This window comes from Scyliorhinus canicula, chromosome 8 (genome assembly GCF_902713615.1).
Source record: "Scyliorhinus canicula chromosome 8, sScyCan1.1, whole genome shotgun sequence".
NCBI classification, from domain to species: domain Eukaryota; kingdom Metazoa; phylum Chordata; class Chondrichthyes; order Carcharhiniformes; family Scyliorhinidae; genus Scyliorhinus; species Scyliorhinus canicula.
This window is the reverse complement of record NC_052153.1, coordinates 140754124-140781441: the sequence shown is the minus strand read 5'-3', so window position 1 is coordinate 140781441 and position 27318 is coordinate 140754124.

Sequence of the window (27318 nt, the reverse complement as noted above, 5' to 3'; positions counted from 1 at the left end):
AACTTTCGGTAGTTTTGTGATCGGAAAATAGCGTAAGCCGTACCCTTTTCACGAAACACCACCCCAACAACCCCCTGTTCCAAATTATAAAAAGAGAGTCAGAGGAAATGGCCATGCAGGCAATGGAACGTCTGATGGATCCAGCAAAGTTTGTGGTCGCAGCGACCAGCAGCAGTAGCAGGGTAGGCCAGTGTCCCACGTGGGAGCTGGAACTCCGCAAATATCTGCAGGGAAAGGGATGGCCCCTTTGGAAAGAGTTTTGTGCAAATGAGGAGACAGGTCCCGGGAGTATAGGTCATACTTGGTGGGAGAACCTCTCTCAAATACACAAAAAGAGTTTAGGTAAAGCACGCAAGCCGATGGCGATTGTGTCCTGCTTGGCACAGTTGCGAGGCGCAGAGGAGGTCATCAGGACGCTCCGGACAGATTTAGAGGAAAGGAACCGAATGAGTAAGGTCGATGTCAGGGACATCGAGAAAGAAAATCTGGATCTTAAAGGGAAGTTGGCAGAGAAGGGTAGAGAGGTGGATGATGCCAAGAGGGCTCACCAGTCTTGTCTAGCTCATCTGAACAGTTCCCAGACCCAGTATGAGAAAGCCTATCAGGACGTGCAACGTGCCGTTCTGATAAGACAGGAATCGGAAAAGCAGGTGGAGGCATTGCAGAGGCAATGTTCGGATCTCAAAGCAGCTTTGAGAGCACTCCACGCTGCAACGACCGAACAAAGACAAAGCACAGTTGACCACGCGAAATGCAGGAAACAGATTGCGGAACTGCAATCTCTGCTTTCGGTGCAGAATGGCTTCCAAAGCACCTTTGGAGCTCAGTTAGATGGGGAAAACGCCCCAGATTGGCAGGAATTAAGCGAGACAGCGCAGCGTTATGTTCAGGGAACATGTGCGCCAGCAGCTCAGCAGAAACGACAGGCACCCCAACCCCCCACAGCTCAGATCATAACCGCACCCATGAATCCCGTAACCACACAGAGGAAAGCCGAATCAGAAGGCGCCCCAGACATAACTTACACCACCCCTTTAACAGTAACCCAGCTAAGGGACGCTTGTGAAAAGATCACTCCGTTCCTCCCCACCGCAGACCCCCACCAGTTTTTCGCAAAAGTAAAACAGCAGGCTACCATGTACGGCCTGGATGAGAGAGAGCAGGTTAAGCTCACCGTGCTGAGCTTAGACCAGAGTGTAGTGGCAGCCCTCCCGACCCACAAAACGTGGCAGGAGGCAGCCTAGAGGAGATGCACACTGCCATTTTAGATGCCATCGGGTACAATAGAGGTGACCCCGTAGAAGGATTGAATAAGTGCAGGCAGAAGAGATCCGAACACCCCACAGCATTCGCAGGAAGGCTGTGGATTCATTTCAGCGCAGTTTTCGGACAGCTAGATAGAGCGCATTTAACCCGCGAAAACATGGTTAAGTGGACGCGCACAATTATCTCACACGCAACAGAAGCAGGACAGAGCGCTTGCAACAGTTACGACCCCTCAGAAGAGGCCCATAACGAAAAATGGGTCCTGAAAAGATTGTCCCGCGCTTGGGAGCAATCGCTTCAGGGAAAAGGAAAAGTTAGATCCCCAGAAGAGGCTCAGGCTGCTGCAGATATCCAAGCAGTCAGAGAGCACCAGAAGCCCGCATGGGTAAATGAAGGCAAGAGCAGCCCTCAACAGAAAGGACAGGAATGCTATAACTGTGGACAGTTAGGGCATTGGGCAAAAGAGTGTAATGCACCCCAGCGATCTCAGAGAGGCCAGCAGACAGGCACTCTGAACCGCACAAAGCAAAACCCATCCACAATGTAGCAGTACAGTCAGGACCCACCAATGTGGACGAGACGAACTGACGGTGTTCGGGCTCCCCCACTTGGGTCTGTGACACACTATGGGACTCATCAGGGAGGCCCGTAGTCACGGCGAAAGTCAAAGGGAAGCCCATAGAGTTACTGTGGGACACAGGAGGATCCCGCACCACCATTAACTCCACAACCACGGCACACGCAGACACGTGGCCGACCACCTCCACCATCACACTTAGCGGGTTCACCGGACACTCGCAGCAGGGACATATCACAGCACCCGTAGCAATCCAGCTAGGGAACATTAGCACAAGGCACCCGTAGTTCTAGTAAATCTTCCCCGGACAGCAGAGCACATCCTGGGATAGATTTTATGAACGCTCACAGCTTGTCGTTCGACCCAGTGAACCAGTGTGTCTGGCGAATGGCTAGATCAGACAGAGCCCCAGCCACCCTCACAGTAGGAGACTACGCTAATCGGATTAGCGCAGTGGGAGAGTACTCATTCGACCTGACTACGCTCCACACCGACAGACAAATTAAGGCCCTACTAAACAAACACAGGACAGCATTTGCAAGTCACCGTCATGACTGTGGCAGAATGACTGGACAAGTTCATGTTACGGACAGGACCCCCGACCGCAAAAGCAATATAGATTTCCCCTCGAGGCAGAGGTGGAAATAGAAAAGGTTATAGGCAGCTTGTTGGACCAAGGTGTACTGAGAACGGTAGCCTCCACCAACAATGCCCCTATTTGGCCAGTGAGGAAGCCCGATGGATCATGGCGTCTGACCATCGATTATCGGGAACTCAACAAAGTAACCCCCGCAGTAGCCCCAACGGTAGCTACTAGTCCCGAGACCATGCTCAAGCAGGGTCTCAACGCCAAGTACTTCACGGTATTGGACATCAGTAATGGATTCTGGTCAATACCATTGGCAAAAGCGTGCCAATACAAATTCGCATTCACTTTCAAAACTCAGCAGTACACGTGGACATGCCTCCCACAAGGATTCCACAATTCACCCTCCATTTTCCACCGACAGCTGGCAAGTGGATTAGAAAAATTTCCCGACCCGAATGTCTGGTACAGTATGTAGACGACCTACTACTGCAGACAGACACAAAGGCAGAGCACATTTCGCTTCTGGCCGAACTCCTGGAACTCTTAACTGAAATTGGCTGTAAAGTTAACCCGAAAAAGGCCCAAATATTGGAAAGTAAAGTGATGTATTTGGGATCAGTCATCACGCACGGCAAACGCGAGATCGAATTCAAAAGAATTGATTCGATTGTCAAATTGCCCCTTCCCCAGAATGTTTCAGCCCTCCGGTCGTTTTTAGGACTGGTTGGCTATTGTCGGAACCACATCGACGGATTCGCGACAAAAGCCGCCCCACTTTCAGACCTCCTTAAGAAAGGAGCCCCTGGGAATGGCTTCCGCAGCATACAGGCGCTGTGGAAGAGTTGAAACGAGCCCTTAGTGCAGCACCCGCGCTGCTGGTCCCCGACCAACTTTCACCGTACGCAATAGAGGTAGCTAGCACAGATCTGACCCTCTCGGCCGTGTTGCTTCAAGAACGGCACGAGCAGCTAAGACCAGTGGCTTATGCCTCCCGACTGTTAGACCCGGTAGAACAAGGATTTTCAGCCTGTGAGAGGCACCTCCTTGCTGTCTTCTGGGCAGTGCAGTATTTCTCATACATCACCGGACTCAACCCCATCACCATTCTAACCGAACACACACCCACACAGCTACTACTAGACGGTCGACTGAAGGACGGTTCAGTTAGCCAGATTAGGGCAGCTAGGTGGACCCTACTTTTACAAGGACGGGACATTACAGTGAAACGGACACGCACCCACACATACTTAGCAGACAACCTCCAATACCCCGGACAGCCCCATGACTGTGAAATTGTAGCTCCCCTGCATAACACAGGACCCTTTTTAGCAAAACACCCCCCAGGAAGATAGGGAACCCAAAACAAAGCCCCCAGCCCACAGACACGTGTGGACCCTTGAGGATTTATGTAGACGGTTCCTCCACAGTTTTAAATGGTGAGCGTATCACAGGATGCGGCATCTATGTAGAGGACGCGCAGGGGCGCGCTCTCGAAGAGATAGCTCTTAAGTTACCAGGTCACTTAGGCGCGCAGGCAGCAGAGCTAGCAGCCATAGCGTACATAGTGGACCACCCGATTCTTTCCCAGCCCAGCAGACATATATTCAGACAGCTTATATGTCTGCAATAGCCTAACAGATTTTCTGCCCTGTGGAGGACACGAGGTTTTGTCTCCGCAGACGGAAAACCCCTTCCATCAGCCCCCTTACTCCAGCATATCCTAGAGAAAGCGAAGGACAGGACCTTCGGCATTATAAAAGTTCGAAGCCACCATAGGTCATCACCCCCTGGGAATGTAAAAGCCGACGCATTGGCTAAGGCAGGTTCCAGGAGAGGACACTTATGGACCCCCCCAGCTAGCGCACCAGCTAGCGCCCCTGTGAGCGCAGTCCAAGTCTCACAGACTGATATTAAAGATCTCGTGGCAGCACAAAAACAGGACGGAGACCTCAGGGAGGTTTTCAAGGGAAACTTTGTGCCTGCTTACGAGCACTTTAAACACGCACTGACCACACATGAGGGTGTGATCATTAAGGACCAACTTTATGTGGTCCCACAGCAGGACAGGAATCAGATGATTGCCTTGTTCCATGACGGACACGGGCATCAGGGAATTGATGCAACAACGAGGCACCTCAGGCAACTCTGTTGGTGGCCTAATCTCAGGAATGATGTAACGCACTACATAGAGAATTGCCTGATTTGTGCTCAGAATAACCCGGAGAGGTATTCTAAGAAGGCACAACTTCGGCATACTCGCCCAGTTAACGGCCCTTGGACAAACCTCCAGATCGACTTTATAGGTCCATTGCCCCCTTGTAGGAATGGCTATAAATACGTTCTGGTGGTGATAGATACCTTTACCAAATGGGTAGAGGCATTTCCCTCACGAACAATACAGCAAAGACAGCCGCAAAGATCCTGACCCACCACATCTTCACGAGATGGGGTTTACCCCGAAGTATCGATTCGGACCAGGGATCTCACTTTACAGGACGGGTCATGAGGAACGTCCTGACAATATTCGGAATCAAACAGAACTTCCATATTGCGTATCATCCACAGTCCAGCGGGATTGTGGAGCGCATGAATCGGACCCTAAAAACTACCCTCAGGAAAATGGTTCAAGAGAACAATTCCACATGGGATTCAGTGCTCCCCTTTGCACTTATGTTCATAAGGAACACTGTCTCCACATCTACAGGATACACACCACATACACTCATGACCGGACGCCCTATGAAAGGTACAGAATTCCTTTTAGGACTGGACATGACAAGCCCGAAGTGACGGCCCTCACACATGAAAAGGCAGTTAAAGATCTAGTTGAGACTGTGAGGTCTGCACAGCTCGCAGCCGCAGTCCAGTAGGGAAACGCCGACAGCAACGTACTGCCTGTTTCAATAAGACCGTCCACACCACAGAATTCCAGGTTGGGCAACAGGTAATGTTATCTGTTTATAACCCCAGCAGTTTTTTGGCTCCAAAATATTCCGGTCCCTACTCAATTTCGGACAAAATTAGCCCCTCCGTTTACAGGATCAAATATCCTAATGGGAAGACCGCGTGGTTCCATATAAACCAGTTAAAGGCATATGGAACACAGGCCAACCATGCTCACCATGTCCTGCTGGATGCAGCAGAACACTTCACCCCGCCCACCAGAGACACTTTTCCACCATCCCCCTCACAGACCAGTTCATCAACGGACTCGCCCACGACTCCGCCCACTGACCACAACAGACCACGCCCCGACACGCCACAAGCTGCCACAGCAGAGACAGTAGGACAGACACTGCCTCTGAAGACAGCGACACCACACAGCCATACAGCCCACATTGCACCAACTACGACCCCGACTCCAGTGACCCCATGGAAGTCACCTACCTCAATATCCAGAACCACCACCCGACCCCGACTACCCCGACAACACACTCGACAGTACACAATGGCACAGGGACAATTCCTACAGACTTGTCCGCAATGACGAGGGTGACCCCCGGTCACACAATTCCAAAATAGCATGCCTGATCACACAAGGGTGTGGGATCCGGGAGAGCAGGACGACACGGTGTCTGACTCCCGACACGGCAACCCCTTTGTGACCCTGTTCACAGAGGCAGAATCACAGTGAGGTGTCCAGATGATGTAAGATAGGAATCGTTTGAGGGAAACGATGTCCTTTCTGATGGAACCTGCACGTATGTTTGTCTTCGTTTTATGTTTGTTTTCAGGAATGTACATGTTTCAGCTGGAGGATGGACATCTTCTTTTCAGCTGAAAAGATTGTGACCACCTCACATACACGTTAGCTTGTCCGCAGATACCTTTGAGAACTTCGGTTTGATTGGAGATCTTTTCCAAAGTTGTAAGGCCACACGCCAAATAGTTTATCTGCAGATATTTCTGAGAACTTCAGTTGTATCCTCTGGTGAACCGACACGGTTCACGACTTGTTCCCTGTTTTCAGAACGGAGCATCTTGGCTCCATTGTTTTTAGGTGCCCCTCTATTCGGCGAAATAGAGGCTGCAAGTCATGGTAAACACATTCGTACCCGTTTTCTCCAGGTTACTCAGGCAGTGGACAAACGGCACTGAGGACCCGCCCTGTCTGAGAACCAACCCTTGGTCAGCCAAGCTCAGGTATGGCACAGCACGCCCTACCCGGGGATTCCATCCAACTCGTACCCGTAGCGGCCCATACGCAACTCATTCGGATGTTTGTTTCCAAGTTTGTTTTCATTTTACGTTAGGTAGCCCTTCGGCCGCCATCCCACATGCTATTTACATCCGGGAACATTCGGATGGTAAATCAGCAAAGCCTGCGAGACGGCTCGCAGAAGGAAGGATTGTTAGGTGTATGCTGGTCTTTAAATTCGCTTTTTGAAAAAAAAATGAGGGGAGTCACAGGGTGTGACTTAGCCAGTCATTTTAAAGGGTCAATTGGGTTTTGAAAGACAGATGCACTAACAAGTAAAGGTCTTAAACTGTGTATTGACAGATACTGTGCTTGATCCCAAAGGTTTCAAAGGACGAGACAGAGGTCGAAACCAGGATTGTCAATACCGGAGGAAGAAGGAAGAGAAAGAAGAAGAACAGCAAAATGATGGAAGCCCACTTATTACTGTTTAATGTCATATGTATATGTGTGGAAACAAGACACGTTTCCCCCACAACCCCCACCGTAAATGTTTCCATTACAGCAAACCCCCAGTGCTCAGCTCTGATCAGCGAGGTTCAGACCTGGTGTACTAAATTCATGACGTGGTACTCCATGTCCTACATAATCGAATCACTGTTGGTGATCGCGATCCTCATCATCCTAGTGCAGACCCTCAGGTTGAGGAAATGGAAGAGGAGAGCCTCTCGTTCCAGCACCTCACCCATCTATAGAGTGCAATCCCCATCTTCGGATTCCACCAAACCCCTCAACCCCTCACTGATTACAACACTCTGTAAATAAAATTCAGCCATGTATTATATTGTTCCATACTCGACTGCTGAGTTGGGAAGTGTGATGTTGTGGTGTGAATGGTTAAGATTTTAGAGTGATTAAATGTTTAAGTTAAGGTTAAGGTTAATAGTGATAGGTAGAGGTTCCCAGTTGTAGTAATGCATGTCCCTTTGACATAGGGCCAAGTAGAAATGTTAGTTAAAAAATTTTTTTCTCCTCTTCCCATAGTTTAGAACAGAGTAGAACAGGAACTGGCAAGAGGTCAGAACACAAGGAAGGCAAAGTACATAGGTGATCCTTCACAATAGTATGATTGTGAGGATCACAAGGAGGGAATGTAGCCATGCTGGCCACGCAAAATGGACACTGAGCCAAACTAAAATGGAAGGCTGCTGGGAAACAGACAGTTTAGCCAGAACAGCAGTCTGCAAAGAGCAGTTTGCATTCTGCAGCAGCAAAAACCAGTTTGGGCTCAGGTGAAAAGACCTTAGCTAGGTGCAAATGGCAAAACGCTTTGCATGCTAATGAGGCCATCAGACTTGAACACCCACACAATAGATACATTTGGTTCTGAATGGACACATTCTAATCAAGACCCAGACATCGAGGCACCAGAAACCTCCAAACAAAAGGACATAAGAAACGCCCCCTCCATCACGGAGACCCCCTCGCATTGGGGAATTAATCCAGTATCGATAAGAAATTGATCCAATAGGTAGAGCCCGCCCGAGAAGAGGGAAGGACAATGGAACCCCTATAAAAGATAGGGACCTCGTGTTGTCCGGTCTGTTAAACCCGTGCTCCGGCTCTGACTGACATCTGGCATCCTGACTCCAGCCGTTGAGCACCAGCCCGAAACCGTAAGTTCAACGCTCGCTACGCGATCCAAGCCCACTAGACTCCCAAGTACCAGAACGCTTGCTGAAGGCTGCAGACAAAACCAGGACGAAGGCCTCGTTCTCTGACCTTGCCTGTTCCTGTTAGATAAGTATTCTGTTTGCTTAAGTTTAGTTATAGCTTAGTCTCTTAGTGTGCATGAGTATTTATTATAACTGTATAATAAATATTGATCGTTTGAACTTTACTAATCGGTGTATCGTCTTTATTACTTTGAACTTGACCTTGGAATACTTGTGACGTTGCCTATACGGCAACTGGCGACTCCAGAGCTAAATAATTACATAGAACAGAGCCTAGCAGTGTTAAGCACACGTCGAACTCGGAGGCGTGTTAATACACTCCAATAAACGCGTTTTACGCCCATAGTAAAACGTGCAACACCCCACAACCCAAAGATGTGCAGTGTAAGTGGGATTGGCCACGCTAAATTGCCCCTTAATTGGAAAAAATAAATTGGGTCCTCTAAATTTATGAAGAAAACTAAATAAATAATGAAATGGTGTCAATTTTAAAGAGGTAAGCAGGAACAGAGTGACCTGCAGGTTTATAAACAGATAATTAAAATGGCAAGGACAAGTTAAAAAGGTTCTTAAAAAAGGCAGACGTACATAAACAGAAGCACAGATTGCAATGGGGCAAGGGAAAGTATGCTAATTAGATCTCAACTGGGATAGGGCGTCTACTGTAGGAACAATAGTTTTAAGAAAGATTTCAAAGCCTTGGAGACAGTGGGCGCAATTTTGCGGAAGCAATTCTAAGTGGTCATATTGGGCGCAATTGGCGGGTGTTTCTTGACGGCCATGTTGGCGAGATCAAAGCCCAGATTTAACGGCACTTTAGTGCTGAAAATGAGCTCGCACGATCTTCTCGCCATCACTGGCTGTCTCGCTGTTGATTCGTCAGGCCCCATCTCAGCATCTCGCCGCTAACAAGAGGGAGCTGTTTTTAAAAGCTCCCTCATCTTTCAGTCCCAGTCAAACACAGGCAATGTAGTGCGCAGAACCTGCTCCACGCTCTGGGGATGCCAACCTGGAAATGCATCTCGCGCTGTGAATGTTCCCCAAGGGTGGTCGGAAGGCCAGCAGGCCCACCATACTCCTAGGAGGTAGTGGCAACGGTTGTCAGTGCAGACAGCGTGACAAGGAGCACCAGTTTCCAATGTTGGAGAGGACCAAGACCTTCATCGAGCTGCACATCTCCTGGCATCAGTTCCGCCTGCCATCCCTCGAATTTCCAACTCCCCTCCCACATGATTGAAACCTCGCACCCTCCCCGCATCCGATCTTCGTGCTTGTTCCTCAGAATCGTCTTGCACCCACCCAGCCAGCACCCCTTCATGTTCAGTTACGATGCCACACATGCAACCTGCTAGAGACCCCACTAACCCATCAAGTGTGCGACTCACAATACCCTCTCTTTGTCGTCACAGGAGAAGATAGCCCATAATAAGCGGAAAAGAGCAAAGAAGAGGGGCGGAGTATCGGAGATTCAAGTCCTCACTCCCTATCAGAAATGGCCCTGGAGATCGTTGGGGTTGATCAAGGAGGACAGTAGTCACCGAAACCGAGGTAGGCCCTGCGCACAGAGGTGAGCTGTCATTGCCCCTTCAGCAGGTGACCTGTCTCATGTGAGTTGTTCATGTCAGATGAAATGCAAATTGTGTGTTCATGATATGCTCGCCATATCTGGGTGCGATCTGGAACTTGCCATTGGGAGTTGACTGGTTAGATGGCAAACTGATTCGCGCCTGACACAATCTCGATTTTAACCCTTCCTGTTAGTTAACCGGTAGGCACAGTTCTGCCGCCGGGCGCAAAGCAGTGGTTAAATCACGCCAAACGTAAAGCAAATTATTTGGAATAGCACAATGGAGAGAGGGGGAAATGGGGCTATTGTCCTTGGAGGTGATTTGATTGAGATGTTCAAAATCATAAACAGCACTAGCAGAGTAAATTTAAAAAATATATATTTTTATTCTCCTTTTTCACATTTTCTCCCACATTTACACCCACCAACAATAAACAATAGTTAGTAACAAATATGTCAATCCCCATATCAATAACAACAATCCCATTCTCCCACCAAACTTCAAACATTGGCCCACATGTTTACATAAACAAATGACAAAAAGGAATCAGAGATCACCTAGAGTTACCATTAACACACACAGTCCCCCTCCCCCCCAACCCTCCCAACCCCCCCCCCCCCCCCCAGCTAATGTTTGATGGCATCCAGTTCTTGAAAGTGATAATGAATAATGCCCATGAATTGTAGAACCCAACCATCCTTCCCCTCGGTTCAAATTTAACCTTCTCAAGAGTCAAGAATTCCAACAGGTCCCCCTGCCACGCCAGGACACAGGGTAGAGTGGTTGCTCTCCAACCCATCAAGATCTGCCTTCGGGCGATCAACGAGGCGAAGGCAACTACATCTGCCTCCGCACCTGTTTCCAACCCCGGTTGGTCAGACACCCTGAATATGGCCTCCCAAGGGTTCGGGTCCACTTTCATGTGCGCCACTATAGAGATTACCCTAAAAACCTCCTTCCAGTAATGCTCCAGCTTTGGATAGGACCAAAACATATGAAAGTAATTTGCACCACCCCCCCCCTGCAACGTTCACACACATCTTCTACCCCTTCAAAGAATTGGCTCATCCTCGCCCTCATGAGGTGTGCTGTATATACCACCTTCAGCTGTATCAGCCCCAACCTCACGCACGAGGTGGAGGCATTCACTCTCCGGAGCACCTCACTCCAGAACGCCTCCTCCATATCCTCTGCCAACTCTTCCTCCCACTTTGCTTTGATCCCTTCCGGTGGTGCCTTCCCCTCTTCCAAAATAGCTCCGTAAACCGCCGACACTACCCCTTCTCCAGTCCCCTTGTCGTCAGCACCTCCTCCAGCAATGTGGAGGCCAGCTCCACCGGGAAGCTCTGTATCTCCTTTCTGGCAAAATCTCAAACCTGCATGTATCTAAATATTTCCCCCTGCTCCAGCCCATGCTTCGCTTCCAGCTCCTTCAATCCTGCAAACGACCCCAAGAAACAAATCTTTTAGTGTCTTAATCCCCTTCTCCTCCCATTGCCCGAAAATTACATCCCACTTCACTGGCTCAAATCTGTGGTGCCCCCAAATCGGCATTGTCCCTTGATCCTGCCCCCAAGTATTGGTGAAACTGCCTCCAAATTCTCAATAAAGCTATATTACGGACTCCCAGAGTATTTCCCCGGGCCATCTGGAGCCGGCACTGTTGCTTGTGCTTTCAATCCCGACCCCCTGCACAATGACTTGTCAGTAGCACGGGAGTACTCACCAGTGTGATTGCAGGCATAGTTTGTAGGAGCTGCTAAAGATCTTAGAGTAAACCGTTCAATTGTAATCCTTTGTTATTATTCCTGCTCATCCCTACTACTTTATGAAATGGAAAACTTGGGGGGATTTTTATGGTTCCGAAAGAGCTCGAAAAGTGGTATGTGGGGGAATGATTATTGTGGGCTGCACAATGTTGATTTCCTACCAGCGGGTTGAGATGCAAAGGGAAAATCCATGGTGATTTGCAGCATGTTGGACCTCACACCACCTTGCGGCAGCTTTATACTTGAACACATTTGCATGCTATGGATGCTCATCAGTGTAAAATCTTTTTTAATAAACTCTTATCTTCAAGATAATGTCAATGACACACAAAAATTTCATTGGACCAGGTTCACGTTTGTTTAAAGTTACCGTCCACCAGTTGGCTTTATGCAGTTGTGACTGAGTTCAGCTGTTTTCCTTGTTGAACGCTGTGGCACAAGAGAAGGGAGCAGGAGAATTCCAGCTTACATGGAGTCTCGGTACTAGTGAGGGGGGAAGGTATTTGCGTGGAATATGGTCAGGGACATGGAGGAGTGGGAAAGAGATCTGTTGTAGGGGTCAGTTACAGTTCCATAATGCCTGAAGAAGTCTTCGTACTCATACATAGGTTACTATAAGTCTTTATTGACTGTTGGAACTATTTCAAAAATGTACAGTAAAGGGTATAAATTTGGAGCCTGTCTCCATGTTGGTTGGTGCAGGCAGCTCTGCCCAATACTCAACTTACCCTGAGTGCGGTCATGTATTCTCTTACATCACTACGTGGCCGGTACTGTACTCAGGTCCCACATTAAATCTAAATGGGCCAGACTCTTATACTACAGGATCCCTGGCGGGGACAGAAGGTGGGATCAGGGACTTGGAGGAGTGAAGTGGGTACGAATTGGTGTCCTGTGTGTGCGGGGCCAAAGATGTGCAGGTTAGGTGGCTTGGCCAATGATCAATGCGTGGGTTAAGGATATAAGAACTAGGAGCAGGAGTAGGCCATCTGGCCCCTCGAGCCTGCTCCGCCATTCAATTAGATCATGGCTGATCTTTTGTGGACTCAGCTCCACTTTCCGGCCCAAACACCATAACCCTTAATCCCTTTATCTTCAAAAAAACTATCTATCTTTACCTCAAAAACATGTAATGAAGGAGCCTCAACTGCTTCACTGGGCAAGGAATTCCATAGATTCACAACCCTTTGGGTGAAGAAGTTCCTCCTAACTCAGTCCTAAATCTACTTCCCCTTATTTTGAGGCTATGCCCCCTAGTTCTGCTGTCACCCGCAGTGGAAACAACCTGCCCGCATCTATCCTATCTATTGCCTTCATAATTTTAAATGTTTCTATAAGATCCCCACCTCATCCTTCTAAATTCCAACGAGTACAGTCCCAGTCCTACTCAACCTCTCCTCATAATCCAACCCCTTCAGCTCTGGGATTAACCTAGTGAATCTCCTCTGCACACCCTCCAGCGCCAGTACGTCCTTTCTCAAGTAAGGAGACCAAAACTGAACACAATACTCCAGGTGTGGCTGCACTAACACCTTATACAATTGCAACATAACCTCCCTAGTCTTAAACTCCATCCCTCTAGCCAATGAAGGACAAAATTCCATTTGCCCTTCTTAATCACCTGTTGCACTTGTAAACCAACCTTCTGTGACTCATGCACTAGCACACCCACGTCTCTCTGAACAGCGGCATGCTTTAATATTTATCGTTTAAATAATAATCCCGTTTGCTGTTATTCCTACCAAAATGGATAACCTCACATTTGTCAACATGTATTCCATCTGCCAGACCCGAGCCCATTCACTTAACCTATCCAAATCCCTCTGCAGACTTACAGTATCCTCTGCACTTTTCGCTTTACCACTCATCTTAGTGTCATCTGCAAACTTGGAGACATTGCCCTTGGTCCCCAACTCCAAATCATCAATGTAAATTGTGAACAATTGTGGGCCCAACACGGATCCCTGAGGGACACCACTAGCTACTGATTGCCAACCAGAGAAACACCCATTTATCCCAACTCTTTGCTTTCTATTAATTAACCAATCCTCTATCCATGCTACTACTTTACCCTTAATGCCATGCATCTTTATCTTATGCAGCAACCTTTTGTGTGGCACCTTGTCAAAGGCTTTCTGGAAATCCAGATATACCACATCCATCGGCTCCCCGTTATCTACTGCACTGGTAATGTCCTCAAAAAATTCCACTAAATTAGTTAGCATGACCTGCCTTTAACGAACCCATGCTGCGTCTGCCCAATGGGACAATTTCTATCCAGATGCCTCGCAATTTCTTCCTTGATGATAGATTCCAGCATCTTCCCTATTACCGAAGTTAAACTCACTGGCCTATAATTTCCTGCTTTCTGCCTACCTCCTTTTTTAAACAGTGGCGTCACGTTTGCTAATTTCCAATCCACCGGGACCCCCCCCAGAGTCTAGTGAATTTCGGTAAATTATCACTAGTGCATCTGCAATTTCCCTAGCCATCTCTTTTAGCACTCTGGGATGCATTCCATCAGGGCCAGGAGACTTGTCTACCTTTAGCCCCATTAGCTTGCCCATCACTCCCTCCTTAGTGATAACAATCCTCTCAAGGTCCTCACCTGTCATAGCCTCATTTCTATCAGTCGCTGGCATGGCATATATAGAGCGGGGCAGTGGGCCTAGGTAGAGTGTTCATTCAGAGGGTTGGTGCAGACTCAATGGGCCAAATGGCTTCCTTCCGCATTATAGATTCTCTCATTTCTTTGAGGGATAGTGGGAACAGTCAGACACCAAGTTGGGGGTGTGGTAAACCACTGTTACACCTGTATTAGGTGATGTAAGGTAGGACCTGTACTCCAGGTTTGCCAGTAGCCCCTGCCTGCTGGCTCCGCCCAGTAGGAGGATCGTGTCATCTATTCAGCAGCCATTTTGCCAGCTGCTGTGGGAGGCCACACATCTTACTGCAATAAAGCCACAGTTGTATCCAACCTTAGTCTTTGTACAATTGATCGTGCATCAATTTAGTACAGTAAGATATTCTAAAAGATGGACCTCTGAATCAAACCACATCGCCTGCAGCTGGATCCACAATCAAGCGATGCCAAAAAGGACTTTAATCACTGGCTAGCTTGCTTTGAGGCCGATATCAACTCAGCGACCATCCCTCTGACGGAGGCTCAGAAGATACAGATCCTGTACTCAAGATTGAGCTCCAACGTGTTTCCGCTAATCCTGGACGCCCCGCCCTATGCAGACACCATGGCGCTCCTCAAAGAAAACTACGCACAGAAAACGAACACACTCTTCGCCAGGCACGTACTCGCCACTTGCTCTCAACTCCCTGGTGAGTCCATAGAAGACTTCTGGCCGGCCCTAATCCCACTCATCTGGGATGTGACTGTCAGGCCGTTACGGCCACCGAACATTCCAACTTTCTTATGCGCGATGAGTTTGTAACGGGGATGGGTTCGGACCTCATACGCCAAGGTCTGCTAGAAGGGGCCACGCTCGACCGAGCTGAGACTAAAAAGCTAGCACTCTCCATGACGGTCGCCTCACGTAATGCTCAGGCCTACCCTCCGGGCCCGCACGGCCCACCCCTCCTATCCCTTGTGGACCCCACAGATGGCCGCCCCAGCCGGGGCTTCACCCAGCCAGTACGCCTGTGCCACACGCCAACCCGCGCTCCCCGGGGGTCCCCGATGTTACTTCTGCGGCCAGCAGAAGCACCCCCGCAACGCTGCCCGGCCCGCACTGCCATTGCAAGGCTTGCGGCAAAAAGGCCGCGCAGTCGCCGTATCGTCCCCTCCCCCCTGGCCTACACACAATGGGTGCCTCCATCCTCGTCCTGGACCACACGTGGCCAGTGGGCGCCGCCATCTTCACCTCCCCGGACCATACGCAGCCAGTGGTCGCCGCCATCTTCACCTCCAGGGGCCGCGAGCGGCCAGTGGGCGTTGCCATCTTCCCCCCCGCAGCCCATGGGCACTGCCATCGTGTCCAGCCCCTGCAACGTGCGGCTCATGGGCACCGCCATTGTGTCCCCCGCAGGATCTTCAGACGCCGCCATCTTGTCTTCCCCGCTGGGCATGGACACTGACAGCATTCCACGACCTGGGCCCCACACGCTCTCCACCTTCTGACGCCAGAGACGACCGACCGCAGCTCGCCTCAGTGACGATCGACCAGTCACATCCGCAGAACCTGGCTACCGCTTCAACCAGTGTGAGAATCAATGGTCACGTGACTTCTTGCCTGCTGAACTCCGGGAGCACCGAAAGCTTCATCCACCCGGACAAGGTAAGGCGCTGCTCCCTCGCAGTCCACCCCACCAATCAAAGAATCTCCCTGGCCTCTGGATCTCATTCCGTCATGATCCGGGGGTTCTGCACGGGCACTCTCACGGTCTCGGGCATAGAATTCAGCGGCCTCCGCCTCTGCGTCCTTCCTAATCTCTGCGCTGCACTACTAGTAGGCCTGGACTTCCAGTGCAATCTCCAGAGCCTTACCCTCAAATTCGGCAGACCCCTACCACGCCTCACTGTGTGCGGCCTCGTGACCCTACAGATTGACCCACCCTCCCTCTTTGCCAATCTAACTCCGGATTGCAAACCCGTTGCCACCAGGAGCAGACGGTACAGCACCCAGGACAAGACTTCCATCAGGTCCGAGGTCCAACGGTTGCTTCGGGAAGGCATCATTGAGGCCAGCAACAGCCCCTGGAGAGCCCAAGTGGTCGTCGTTAAAACTGGGGAGAAACACAGAATGGTCGTGGACTACAGCCAGACAATCAATCGGTACACGCAGCTCGCGCGTACCCCTTCCCATGCATATCTGATGTGGTCAATCAGATTGCGCAGTACCGGGTGTTCTCAACGGTAGACCTCAAATCCACCTACCACCAGCTCCCCATTCGTAAATGGGACCGTCCATACACTGCTTTCGAGGCGGACGGTTGTTTCTATCAATTCCTCAGGGTTCCCTTTGGCGTCACTAACAGGGTCTCGGTCTTCCAAAGGGAGATGAACCGAATGGTCGACCGGTACGGTTTGCGGGCCACCTTCACATACCTAGATAACATCACCATCTGCAGCCACGATCAGTAGGACCACGATGCCAACCTTGCCAAATTCCTCCACACCGCCACTCTCCTCAACCTCGCCTACAACAAGGAAAAGTGCGTGTTCAGCACAACCCGCTTAGCCATCCTCGGCTATGTGGTCCAGAACGGAGTTCTGGGGCCCGATCCCGACTGCATGCGCCCCCTCATGGAGCTTCCCTCCCCCACTGCCCCAAGGCCCTCAAACGCTGCCTGGGGTTCTTCTCCTACTACGCCCAGTGGGTCCCAAACTATACGGACAAGGCCCGCCCACTCATTCAGTCCATCCACTTTCCATCACAGCCGAGGTACAACAGGCCTTTGCCCGGATCAGAGCTGATATAGCCAAGGCCGGGATGCATGCAGTAGACAAGACACTGCCCTTCCAAGTAGAAAGTAACGCATCAGACGTCGCACTTGCAGCCACCCTCAATCAGGCAGGCAGACCCGTAGCATTCTTTTCCCGCACCCTTCATGCCCCAGAAATACAGCACTCGTCCGTCGAAAAAGAGGCCCAAGCTATCGTTGAAGCTGTGCGGCATTGGAGGCATTGCCTAGCCGGCAGGAGATTCACTGTCCTCACTGACCAATGGTCGGTAGCCTCATGTTTAACAACACGCAGCGGGGCAAGATCAAAAACGATAAAATCTTGCTGTGGAGAATCGAGCTCTCCACCTATAATTATGAGATTTTGTATCACCCCGGCAAACTCAACGAGTCCCAGACGCCCTCTCCCGAGGTACATGTGCCAGCGCACAAGTAGACCAACTCCGGGCCCTACTTGACAGCCTTTGTCACCCGGGGGTCACATGATTGTACCATCTTGTCAAGGCCCGCAATTTGCCCTACTCCGTTGAGGAAGTACGGACAGTCACCAGAGATTGCCAGGTCTGTGCGGAGTGCAAGCCGCACTTCTACCGGCCGGACCTGGTGAATGCCTCCCGCCCCTTTGAATGCCTCAGCTTGGATTTCAAAGGGCCCCTTCCCTCCACTGACCGAAACAATTATATTCTCAGTGTGGTCGATGAGTACTCCAGATTCCCCTTCGCCATCCCATGCCCCGATATGACGTCTGCCACCGTCATCAAAGCCCTAAACACAATCTTCACTCTGTTCGGTTTCCCCGCCTACATCCACAATGACAGGGGATCCTCATTCATGAGTGATGAGTTGCGTCAGTTCCTGCTCAGCAGGGGTATCGCCACCAGCAGGATGACCAGCTACAACCCCCGGGGAAACGGGCTGGTAGAGAGGACGGTCTGGAGGGCCGTCCAACTGGCCCTACATTCCAGGAACCCTCCAGCCTCCCGCTGGCAGGAGGTCCTCCCTGATGCACTACACTCCATCCGGTCGGTACTGTGCACCGCTAAGAATAACGTCTTTTTGCCTTCCCAAGGAAGTCCACGTCCGAGGTGTCGCTCCCCACTTGGCTCACAGCTCCAGGACCGGTCCTGCTCTGTAGGCACGTCTGAATCCACAAGGCGGACCCGTTGGTGGATAGGCTGCACTTGTTCCATGCCAACCCCCAGTATGCCTATGTGGCGTACCCCGACGGCCGCCAAGATACTGTCTCCCTCAGAGACCTGGTACCAGCAGGTTCCACCCAAACACACTTCTACAGCCCGGCGCCACCCTCCCCTCCCCCAGCGCTCCCTACATTAACCCCACCAGGACCATCCCTCCTTCTCCTGCCCACGCCAGAGGATGAAGAGGATTTCGGCACACTCCCAGAGTCATCCAACATCAGGCCAGCATCGACATCGCCTGCATCAACATCGCCGCTACGTCGCTCCCAGCGGAACGTCAAGGCACCAGACTGGTTGAATCTCTAACTGGCACCGGACTTTCAAAGGACATTTTTTTCTTTTCCCTGATAAAACACTGTACATAAATTCACTGCTGTATATAGTTCTCCACCACCCCCAGCTGACTCATTTTTAACAGGGGGTGAATGTGGTAAACCACTGTTACACCTGTATTAGATGATGTAAGGTAGGACCTGTTCTACAGGTTCGCCGGTAGCCCCCGCCTGCTGGCTCCGCCCAGTAGGAGGATCGTGTCCTCTATTCAGCAGCCATTTCACCAGCTGCTGTGGGAGGCCACACATCTTACTGCAATAAAGCCACAGTTGTATCCAACCTTAGTTTTTGTACAATTGATCGTGCATCAGGGTGGGAGAGTGAGCTGTGAAGAGGATGCAGAAAATCTTCAGTGTGATTTGGGCAAGTTGAGTGAGTGGGCAAATGAATGGCAGGTGCAGTATAATTTGGATAAATGTTGAGGTCATCCACTTTGGTAGCAAAAACAAGAAGGCAGATTATTATCTGAATGGCCATAAGTTAGGAGAGAGGAATGTTCAACGAGACCTGGGTGCCCTCGTACACCAATCACTGAAAGTAAGCATGCAGGAAAGAAGGCAAATGGTATGCTGGCCTTCATTCCAAGGCTCTTGGTGAGGCCACAGCTGGAAGATTGTGTACAGTTTTGGTCTCGCTATCTGAGGAAGGATGTTTTTGCTCTAGAATGATAGCTGCAAATTTTTACCAGACTGATTTCTGGGAAATCGGGACTGACGTATGAGGAGAGATTGAATCAGTTAGGATTGTATTCGCTGAAATTCAGAAGAATGAGGGGAGGGATCTCATAGAAACCAATAAGATTTTGGCAGGACTAGAAGGGTAGATACAGGCCCGATTGTGGGTGTGTCCAGAACCAGGAGTCACAGTCTGAGGATACAGGAGACCATTTAGGACAGAGATGTGGAGACATTTCTTTGCCTAGAGAGTGGTGAGCCTGTGGAATTCGTTGCCACAGGAAGTAGTTTTGGTCAAAACAAGAAGAAATTAGATATAACACTTGGGGCGAAGGGGATCAGAGGATATGGGGGGGGGGGAAGTAGAATTCAGCTATTGAGTTTGATGATCAGCCATGATCATAGTGAATGGAGGGATAGGCTCAACGGGCCTCCTCCTATTTTCTATGTCAGTAAAGGTAAGAAAATGAGAGGCCTAAGGGATGGTGTGAGCACTGTCCAAATCTGGGTCTATCTCAGTATTTGTGAAGGAGATACACTCCCAACCCCCATCCCCCTGCTTTCTCTTTCATTGTCCAGCAGTCACACAGTGTTAAACTTGCCAGGCTACCCATTTGGCTTTTTCCATGACCTGTTAAATCAGAGAAATGGCAGGGGCGCGTGGACCTGCAACAGGCACACAATCAACAGCACGGCACCCTAGCTTGTGGTCAACCCGGCTTTTTCCCATGCTCGTGGGTGCCCATAAAATTCAGCCCATCATCTATTTCAAAACAAATTTTGCACACTTCATTGAACAAAAGCGCAGTAGGAAGCCTTGTCTCTATCAACAATATTGACTGTCACAAAAACAATCTGGAATTCTCGGAGATTTTAGATTCTAGTAAAATATGGGTAAGACAATGAGTTGTTTTCTTTTTGCTGCATAATCTCTTTTATGTGTTTTCTCTTGAAAGAGGCGCATGCTTGTCACAATAATCATAGTTTTCTTTGGTGCTCCAGGGTGGTAAAACTGCCAGTCCAAGGTCACTTGTGACTACCCTAACACTAACAGCAGCTGTACTCCAGCTGTGACATTACCTCCCAGACACATCAGAATCAACATTTTCAAGAATAAACATCTTTGAAAGGCTAGATTCCTGGCTTCGGAAACAGAAGTTTTTCGATAGACTCCAGGCACAAATGATCAGCAGGGATTGGGATTGACTGTGGACCTCCTACTGGTTCACATTTGCCAGTTTACAACGGTGGGCTTCATTTAGATGTTGGTCCTCACTGTTATTGCATTTACGTTCTAAATGCAAGATAGTTTGTATTGTGCGCCTAAGTGCTTAACTGCAGCATATTCAAAGAAACAGAGGGTGACTTAAAGAAGAATAGGAGGGATGTCCAAAAGTTTGGCCAAACAGTGTTCCTTTAAGGTGGATCTTGAAGGTGAAGATATGGAGGGCTGAGACCGTAAAAGATGAAAATGGAAATGATGGGTTTCCCTGACTTAGATGCAGGATCATTAACAGGCAGGAGTGTTTTGAATGAGCTAAAGATCATAAGAGGAGAGAGATATTTAGACTAACTACAAAAGGGACCTTTTCTGTGACATAATTCTAGACCCCCATCTTCACAAACTTATTTCTTTCACAATATAACTACGACGAGTAAGAAAATGTTAAGGAAGTGATTTTTATTTTGAGAAGTTGTGGAATTAAGTTCACGAGAGGGGGCGGGATTCTCCGACCCCACGCAGGGTCGGAGAATCGGCGGGCAGCGGCGTTATTTCCGCTCCCGCAGGGTTTTTAAATCTCCCACCGGCCAAAAACCGGCGTTGTGCAAATCCCGCCGGCAGCCTCTGAAAACAGCTGGCGCCGGCGGGATTTCATTTTTTTTTTAGTGTCCACAAATCTCCGGCCCGGATGGGCCGAAGTCCCGCCGACGTGGCCACGGGTCACGTCGGCGAAAATCACAGTTGCTTTAAAACGGCGTCAATCATTGATGATGGTTGACGCCGTTCAGTGTCGGGGGGTGGGTTGCGGCATCGGGGGGTGGGTTGCGGCATCGGGGGGTGGGTTGCGGCATCCGGGGGGTTGCGGCATCGGGGGGTGGGTTGCGGCATCCGGGGGGTTGCGGCATCTGGGGGGGGCATCGGGGGGGGGTTGCGGCATCGGGGGGGGGGTCGTTGCGCCATCGGGGGGGGGGGTTTGGGGGCAGCGGCGTGCAGAGAGGGGGGGCTACGGATGCCCTGGGCCAACGCACCGTCGTCCCCCCCCTCTGTACGCCGCTGCCCCCTACCCCAACCACCCCCCCCTCACCACCCCTACCTCCCTCCAACGCCCCTACCCCCTCCCCACCACCCCTACCCCCCTCCCCACCACCCCTACCCCCCTCCAACGCCGCCCCCCATCTCTCGCAACGCCGCAACCCCCCACCCTCAACGCCGCAACCCCCCCCCCCTCAACGCCGGTACCCACACCCCGTCCCCCTCCCTCTGAAGGCCAGTACCCACACACCCCCCCCCTCCTCCTCCCCCCTTCCTTCCTCCTCCCCCCTCCTCCCCCCTTCCTTCCTCCTCCCCCCTCCTTCCTCCTCCCCCCCTTCCTTCCTCCTCCCCCCTCTTTCCTCCTCCCCCCCTCCTTCCTCCACCCCCCTCCTTCCTCCTCCCCCCCTTCCTTCCTCCTCCCCCCTTTCTTCCTCCTCCCCCCCTTCCTTCCTCCCCCCCTTCCTTCCTCCCCCCCTTCCTTCCTCCCCCCCTTCCTTCCTCCCCCCCCCTTCCTTCCTCCGTTAGTGGGGGGGGGGGGGGGCGGCGTTAGTGGGGGGTGGGGGGGTGTGGCGTTGGAGGGGGGTAGGGGTGGTGAAGGGGGTAGGGGTGGTGAGGGGAGGGGGTTGGGGTAGGGGCAGCTGCGTGCAGAGGAGGGGGGCGACTGATGCCCGGGGCCAACGCACCGTCGCCCCCCTCCTCTGCACGCCGCTGCCCCTACCCCAACACCCCCCTTACCACCCCTACCCCCTTCACCAACCCTACCCCCCTCAAACGTCGCACCCCCCCACCCCCCACCCCCCACTAACGCCGCACCCCCCCCCCCACTAACGGAGGAAGGAAGGGGGGGGAGGAAGGAAGGGGGGGGAGGAAGGAAGGGGGGAGGAAGGAAGGGGGGGAGGAAGGAAGGGGGGGAGGAAGGAAGGGGGGGGGAGGAGGAGAGAGGGGGGGGTGGTGTGGGTACCGGCCTTCAGAGGGAGGGGGGGGGTACCGGCGTTGAGGGGGGGAGGGGGGGGGTACCGGCGTTGAGGGGGGGGACCCGGCGTTGAGGGGGGGGGGGACCCGGCGTTGAGGGGGGGGGGTTTGCGGCATTGCGAGAGATGGGGGGCGGCGTTGGAGGGGGGTAGGAGTGGTGGGGAGGGAGGTAGGGGTGGGGAGGGAGGTAGGGGGGGGGGGAGGGAGGTAGGGGTGGGGAGGGGGGGGTTGTGGTAGGGGTCAGCGGCGTACAGGGGGGTGGCCGACGGGCGTTGGCCCCGGGCATCCGTCGCCCCCCCTCTCTGCACTCCGCTGCCCGCACCCCCCCCAATGCCGCAACCCCCCCCCCCACCGATGCGGAACCCCCCCCCAAATGCCGGAACCCCCCCCCCAAATGCCGGAACCCCCCCCCCAAATGCCGAACCCCCCCCCCCCCAATGCCGGACCCCCCCCCAATGCCGGAACACCCCCCCCCCATGCCGGACCCCCCCCAATGCCGGAACCCCCCCCCAATGCCGGAACCCCCCCCAATGCCGGAACCCCCCCCCCAAATGCCGGGTCTGTCTCTCTCCTCCTCCTCCAAAAAACGCCGGGTCTCACCACTTCCGCAGCTGGTGAAACTGACACGTATCGCGTCAGTCAGCTGCTGGCCCTCCGGGAACGGAGATTGCCAGCTTAAAAGAAGGCCCGGACGCCGGAGTCATGCACACCGCTTTTTCCCGCCGGAATTGGGCGTCACGTCGGTCCGCGGAGAATTTCGCCCAATGTGAGTCAATAACAAGAGTTTTGCGTCTGTTTCCCATCAACTGTTAGTTCCAAATTACAAGGCTTTATTGAAAAGAAATGCATTCATTTAGAGAAAACACAAAATAACTGTCAAAGATATATGTTGTCATTTCTTTTGGTTCTAAACCGGAATTCTCTGCCACCCGGGAATCTGCGGGGGCGGGAATCGCGCCCCGCCGGTCGGCGGGCCCCCCGTGGCGATGGGCCGAAGTCCTGCAGCTGTCAGGCCTCTCCCGCCGACGTGGTTTAAACCACCTCTGTGCCGGCAGGAGCAGGCGGCGCGAGCGGGCCCCGGGGTCCTGGGGGGGGGGGGGGGGGGCGCGGGGCGATCGGACCCTGGGGGGTGCACCCACGGTTGCCTGGCCTGCGATCGGGGCCCACCGATCGGCGAGCGGGCCTGTGCCATGGGGGCACACTTTTTCTTCCACTACCGCCACGGCCTCCACGGCCTCCATCATGGCGGAGGCTGAAGAGACCCCCTCCACCGCGCATGCGCCGGTGGTGACGTCAGCGGCCGCTGATGCTCCGGCGCATGTACGGACTTACACCAACCGGCGAAGGCCTTTCGGCCAGCCCTGACGCCGGGCAGTGTGGCGCCAAAGGCCGTTGGCGCCAGTCGGCGAAGCGGGAGCCAATCCGGTGTGGGCCTAGCCCCTAAAAGTGCGGAATCCTCCGCACCTTTAGGGGCTAGGCCCACGCCGGATTGGGTCCCGCTTCGCCGACTGGTGCCAACGGCCTTTGGCGTCACACCGCCCGGCGTCGGGGCTGGCCGAAAGGTCGGCGTGAGTCCGCGCATGCGCCGAAGTGTCAGCGGCCGCTGACTTCACCACCGGCGCATGCGCGGTGGAGGGGGTCTCTTCTGCCTGTGCCATTGTGGAGGCCGTGGCGGCGGCGGAAGAAAAAGAGTGCCCCCACGGCTCAGGCCCATCCGCCGAACAGAGGGCCCCGATCGCGGACCAGGCCACCGTGGGGGCACCCCCGGGGTATGATCGCCCCGCGCCCCCCCCCCAGGACCCCGGGTCCCGCACGCGCTGCCTGTTCCCGCCGGCACGGAGGTGGTTTAAACCACGTCGGCGGGAGAGGCCTGATAGCGGCAGGACTTCAGCCCATCGCGGGCCGGAGAATCGCCGCGGGTGGCCCGCCGATTGGTGTGGGGGTTCCGCCGACTGGGGGGGCGCGATTCCCGCCCCCACCTATTCCCGGGTGGCGGAGAATTCCGGCCACGGCGGGGGCGGGATTTACGCCGGCCCCGGGCGATTCCCCGACCCTGCGGGTGGTCGGAGAATTCCGCACCTTTGGGGAGGCCCAACGCCGGAGTGGTTGGCGCCACTCCGCTACGCCAGGACCCCCCCCCCCCCCCCCGCCCCGCCGGGTAGGGGAGAATATCGCTCCAGATATCAAAGGCAAATTAAATTGAATTACTGAGCCTTGGTTTTAATTTGAGGCAAATGGCAAAAGTGGGGCACACAAGATGAGTACACAACTGGATGAACATAAGGCCCAATGAAATGTTAAATTGTAGGCTGTCCTCCCCAACCCTATCCATATCAAGCAGCCTGCTGGAGGCCTCATGTCGGCCCACCTTTTGAAAAGTATTTAACGTGGGATTGTACTTGGAATTGAAGGTGGAATTGCTGCTTGCGGTTACTGCTGTGTAAGTTGCTTTGGTGTTATGGAAGAAGATTTTTCCAAAGACTTCAGTCCCAGAGTAAGTGAAAGAAAGATTTCACAAGAGCATTAAGTTTAAGTACACCTCTTCATCTCTTCCTGTCTCCATGTCTCTCAGCAGAACATCACAACATTCCTTTCCACTCTCCACTTAACACTCTATAATTCCCTCCCATCCTTCGCATCGCATCCTTCAACTTCCCATTACAAGGACACAATGCAACATCTCTCTCATTATAAACACACTTAATTTCATCCATGGGAGACTGTAGTGGGGCTGCTGCTAAGTATTCATTATCTGCTGGTCTTTCAACATGCCCATGGCCCTTGTTTAGAAGACAGGAGACATTAACAATGCAGATCACAAAATATTACACACATAAATTCCAAAAATAGTGTTCTCCCTGGAGCTACCATCCTTCTGCTCCTTTATTTGAATCTTGTGGGATGCCCAGTGATTGCTCATCATACTCACAGCTACTGTTGATATATGCTAGGATGGGTATAGAGCAGGGGTGGGCAAACTATGGCCCGCGGGCCGCATGCGGCCTGCCAAAGGTCTTTATGCGGCCCACCAAGATCAAGTCATTAAAAAAAAAAATTATTTTTTTATTTTAAAAAAAAATTATTTTTTATTTTTTTATAAGGTTAATGGGGGGGGGGGACTGTTGGGTTACTGGTATAGGGTGGATACGTTGACTTGAGTAGGGTGATCATTGCTCGGCACAACATCGAGGGCCGAAGGGCCTGTTCTGTGCTGTACTGTTCTATGTTCTATATGAGGCGCCGAGAATCATAACCGGGTGAAGCGCCATTTTTGAAAAGTAGAGAAAAAGAGGGCTAAAGGCAGGATGCCGCTGGGGGAAGCGCTGAGGTATATGCCGCACGCTAATTGGTTACAACCGGGACTATTAATTAATATACTATGCGGCCCTTTAAAATTGTGAATTTCTGAATGTGGCCCTTGCACGGAAAAGTTTGCCCACCCCTGGTATAGAGGGAGTGACACTTAAAGGAGGTGTTTAATAATGTTGGCTGTTTGACATTTTTCTTTAGACATCTTCTTTAATTTCCTTCTGAAGATAGTACAGGAAGTACTGAAAACTAAACTACAACAGTAATAAACATCACTCATACATTGAAGCATTAACGTTTAGTTGTACAATTAGTTTCTATCACATAACAGGGGATGGTTCCCTTCCACAAATTTCTTTATCATGATTCCATCTACCCTTCAAACATCATCAGGACTTTCTTCATGTCTCGTTCACCCCTTTAGCTTTTCTTATGTTGTTTATTCTGCAAACAAACTGTGGTGAATGTCACTTAGTAATTCACACTGTATTTACCAATACTATTGTAAGCGCAGTAGCATTATCCGACCACTAGGGGGAGTAGCTCTGGGAATGCTCAGGAGTTTGTACAGGGCTCCACCCTTGGCTCCGCCCACAACTCCTCCCCCTAGACTGCTGCATAAATAACCATGTCCAGAGCCAGCCTGAGTTCATCGAGAGTTCAACGGGTAACAGGCTGGCTCTGAAGTAAATAGATTAAAACCACTGTTCATATCTGAAAGCACGTGTCTCGTGAATTAATGGTTCCATCAATTTAATCTACTTAAGAACAGTCAGGATCGATCATAGAATCAGCCCTCAAGCCTGGACGCCTGGAACTCGACCCACAGGATGCAGAGGCAAAAGAAATCTTCTCCCACTGGCTGCTGTGCTTTAAGGCCTACCTGGCAGAAGCGAGCACAGCCGAAACAACAGAGGAACAGAAGTTAAGTCCACTGCACGCGAGGGTGAGCCACAGAATCTCTACGCAACTAAACTCGGCCGGTTCATATACTGCAGCGCTAGCGATACTCGTTAAGATGTGTGTAAGGCCCATTAACGAAGTTTACGCACGCCATGTGTTCACGACTCGCCGCCAGCGGCCTACAGAATCACTCGCCGAATTTCTAAGAGAGCTCAATAATTTATCAAATGACTGTAACTGTCAAGTGGTTACCGCGGCTGAACAGAGAGAACTTGCTCTACGCGATGTTTCTGTAGCGGGCCTCAGGTCTAATTATGTGTGCCAAAGACTGCTGGAAAAGGGGCCCCAAGACTTAGAAACAACTGCGGAAATTGCTACCACAATGGAGGTCTCTTTCCACAGCCTCACCTCGTTCTCCGCAGACCCCGCGACCCAATCATGGCCCCCGACCAGCGACTCCCCCAGGCCTGTGCCATGCGGCTGCCCAGCCACCATGCTGCCCCAGCCAGCCACTATGCTGCCCCAGCCAGCCACTATGCTGCCCCAGCCTGCCATTTCTACGGCCAGAATCAGCACCCGCGGCAGCACTGCCCGGCCCGCAGCATGACCTGCAGCA